The 3,695-nt window shown below is 28.5% G+C and overlaps 1 long non-coding RNA gene across 1 annotated transcript; it reads right to left on the bottom strand.

Annotated features, from left to right (window-relative positions):
- Positions 1 to 1,429: 1,429 nt before the first annotated feature.
- Positions 1,430 to 2,620, bottom strand: LOC123274452. The gene is made up of 3 exons (XR_006511515.1): positions 2,310 to 2,620; positions 1,799 to 2,003; positions 1,430 to 1,714 (listed from the first exon to the last, which is right to left on the bottom strand). It is a non-coding gene; the product is annotated as an uncharacterized LOC123274452 (long non-coding RNA).
- Between the last annotated feature and the right edge of the window lie 1,075 nt (positions 2,621 to 3,695).

Below are 3,695 nucleotides of genomic sequence, written 5' to 3'. Positions count from 1 at the left end.
TTGATAAATAAATTCATGAAGTGAATATCAATGTACGATTTTTTAAGCATATAATTAGGATCAAAAGTATAATTTTCTTTCAAATATTAGGCTCACCTGGCAGTAGTGAAATAAACAGCCAACATGCTTTGCTTGTGGAAATGTAAATAGAATTGAATTCCGCAAAGAGATTTCAAAATCAGTAATAAATGTTTGTGGTTGAATGTGAGGGGCCAAAACGTCTTTAAAATAAGTTAAGCCAGCAGAGTAAGCTGATGATGACTTAGCTGTCATAAGCATCCAGCATATTGGTAAAGCCTAGAACACAAAAAAGAAAAATAATTATTTGGATAACGATGCACAATCTTTTTATTTTATCTATTTAAGTATCTTAGCGATAGCTATTAATTTCGAAATTTATTACAATTTCTAACTAAAAGAAAAAACAGCAACAACTTGACCTACAATAAAATTAATTAATCCAAAAATCATCGGGGATCCGACACTTAAAGAAAAAAATGCTTCAATTCCTAATAAAATTATTGTTCGAAGATTCTCAAAAATATTAATACACAGAAAGAAATATTTCTTGACTGGAGAACAAAATTCTTGGCTCAAAATATTTTCGGGTGCTTGAAGGAAGACCGAAGTTGTGTTGGTCAGAGTAAAAATTTTTCTTTAAATTTTGTTCTTGGTGGAAGTCATTCTTTCTTAATTCAAATTATCATAAATACTTAATTCAATAAATTTTTATATTTGATCAAGATTTTTAGATACTTTAGAAAAGCAGTGCCACTTACTTCAGCTGAGAAAAAAATTTTCTCACCTTAAAAAATTTTTCTCTTGAATATTTGATACCCATTTTATATTATTTTAGCGTGCAATTATACATGATGAATGAAAAGAAATGATGAAATATTATTTGATCTTCCCATGTAAAATGTTAATCAATAAACATATTAATCAAAATTTACTTTTATCTTTATATTCAATTTTTTGGAGCAAGAGAGAATTTTTTTAAGACAAGAAAAATTAACTTTTATCAAGAATTAAAATTTTTGGAGCAAGAGGCTGAATCTTCTCAAAACAAGATTTTCTTGACTTAAATAAATTTTCTTGGATCAAGATACGTATTTATTAAAGCAAGAGAATTTATTTTGTTGAAATAAGTGAAATTTCTTGTCAAAAAAAATTTTTCGCCCAAGAAAATAATTAGGAAGAAAAATATTTTCTTGGCTGAAGTGAACCTTTTTTTCTGTGTAGTGTCTAAAATGAATGAAATACTCTAATGTAAAAGTGTAACTCAAATATATTAAAAAGATACTTTTCTATAATTTATAGGTGTAACACTATGTAAAAATTTTTAATTATTTTATATTTCTATTTACCGTATCATCTACTAATCCCATTATCGAGAAAACCTGATAAACTTTAGGTTTTCTTGGTGTTATTAAAGGTTGCATCCATAAAAAAAGTTGTAGGATTTAATAATCCCAAAAAGTTAACGTCACTAATAACAGTAACAAATGATCCATCAGTAACTGGAATAGTGTGTACATTCAATTCACCATTGTTATAACGAATTAAATGTTGCCATTGAGGTAGTTGAAGTTGTTCTGCATATTCCATGAGATCTCTAGAATTTGCAGGATGTTGTGGACGAACTTTTGAACGCCATCGTTGCATTGCAGGTTGCATCTTAACCCATGTTAAACTTGTAGCTGCTACCGAGTGCCTGTTCAGTGAAATTCCACAAAATTAGATATATTTTTGTTTTCCATCAACAACATTAAAAAATTATAGACTATTATTATATTACAATTGACTTAGATGATCATAAATTAAACGCATTGACTGAAAAGGTCGATTGATCGTCGCCTTGTACAATGCTTTTTGAAAATCATTCTGTCCACATAACAACGGTTTCTGTCATGGTTGTGGTTAATTGTTAAAGAGGTTCACCATTAACGATTTTTCCAATTGCAGGGCAACCTCCACCGTTACGATCGTAACATCTGAGGTAACTGTACATAAAAAGAGAAAAAACTGAATTAGTATTCATGAATCATAGTAACCAGATTTCTCCAGTATTTATGTAGAGTTCTAAGAAATAATTAAATGTAAAATTAATTCATGTCGATGAAAGGACTGTCAGATTTCGATTGGAGTTTACGTTGTGTGATAACAATAATAATAATAATAACAAATTTTTAGTAAAATGTAAATAAGTAATTTGGATCATTATAAATAATACAAAAATGGACAGTATCCACACGGCTTTATTTTTGAAAAAATAATAAGAGGTTTTAATTAGGTTAAATTAAAAATACCTTGTTTCGTTTCTTGATCTGTAACTGTAATACGAATAACCACCATAATTTTTGACATGCAGTTTTACTGCCATTCGTTGTCCTTGTCTCAGTATACCTGAAGACATTTTTAATACAAGACATATATTTATTTATTTACTTAATAAATCACTTAAAAAGAAACGACTATAAAATTTATTATGAAAATCTTTCTGGGTTATTTCGAAGTATAAACAACGCAGCATAAACTTTTATAAGATAAATATAGAGGAAGAGTACTATGGAAGGGGTAGCGCCATTCCTCCTCAACAGACTTGCAACTGTATAACTGTGTAACCTGTCAGTGCAGCCAATTTGTGAGTAAAAAGTTCCCCTTTCCAAAAGGACATATGTAACACGGTACGTAATGCTGGGTGGGCGGAGTGCAGCCAGATCGTGGGTAACCTTTCCCTAGTCCTATGGAGGGTAGAGGTACCTCTACCCTCCATACCTAGTCCTCTACTTGCCTCGCGTACGCGTGTGACGTCACTCGTCAAATTTTTAATGCTTTCAGATTTTTTTTTTTAATAATAATTATTTATTATTAATTATAGTTATTACGGTTAATGGTTATTTGAAGCTTACAAACGCAACTTAAATATTATTATTATTATTATTATTATTATTATGGATTCTACATATCAATATTATAAATAAGTGTTATTATTAATGGTTACTTGAAATCCCTAAACGCAATTTAAATATAAGTTAACACGCAGCTTCCGTCAAATGTTCGAACAACCGCGCGGCAGTTGTTTTGCGTGGGGTCATGAAGGTCCCGTGTTCGATGCCGATCTAGTTTTTATTTTTTTTTTTTTTTCAATAAAAATTTTTGGCATATTTTTTTTTTAATTTTATTTTTACACAAACAATAATATAAAATTTATTCTCATAATTGTTATTATTGTAAATTTTTTTTTATTGTAAATGTCACCATTATTATCATTGTGGTCATCATTATTGCTAATGTTATTATTGTTATTGTTATTATTATGGTTCAATCAATATTATTAATAAATATTATTATTATTAATGGTTAATTGAAATCCCTAAACGCAATTTAAATATAAGTTAACACTTAGTTTTCGTAAGACATCTACGTACCCACGTGTGTGTCAAGTCTTTTGCGTGGGGTCATTGAGCTCCCGTGTTCCAATCCTGTATTAATTTTTTTTTTTTAATAAAAATTTTTGGTATATTTTTTTTATATTATTTTTATTTTTACACAAACAATAATATAAAATTAATTCTCATAATTGTCATTTTCGTAAATTTTGTTTATTTTAAATGTCACCATTATTATCACCATTGTTGTCATTATTATTATTATCATGGTTTAATTAACAATGTTTGAAGTCTTCACAATGT

Source organism: Cotesia glomerata, unplaced genomic scaffold, assembly GCF_020080835.1.
Source record: "Cotesia glomerata isolate CgM1 unplaced genomic scaffold, MPM_Cglom_v2.3 scaffold_360, whole genome shotgun sequence".
Taxonomy (NCBI): domain Eukaryota; kingdom Metazoa; phylum Arthropoda; class Insecta; order Hymenoptera; family Braconidae; genus Cotesia; species Cotesia glomerata.
Note: the sequence above shows the minus strand (reverse complement) of the source record. Positions and strands in the feature narration are given on the sequence as shown.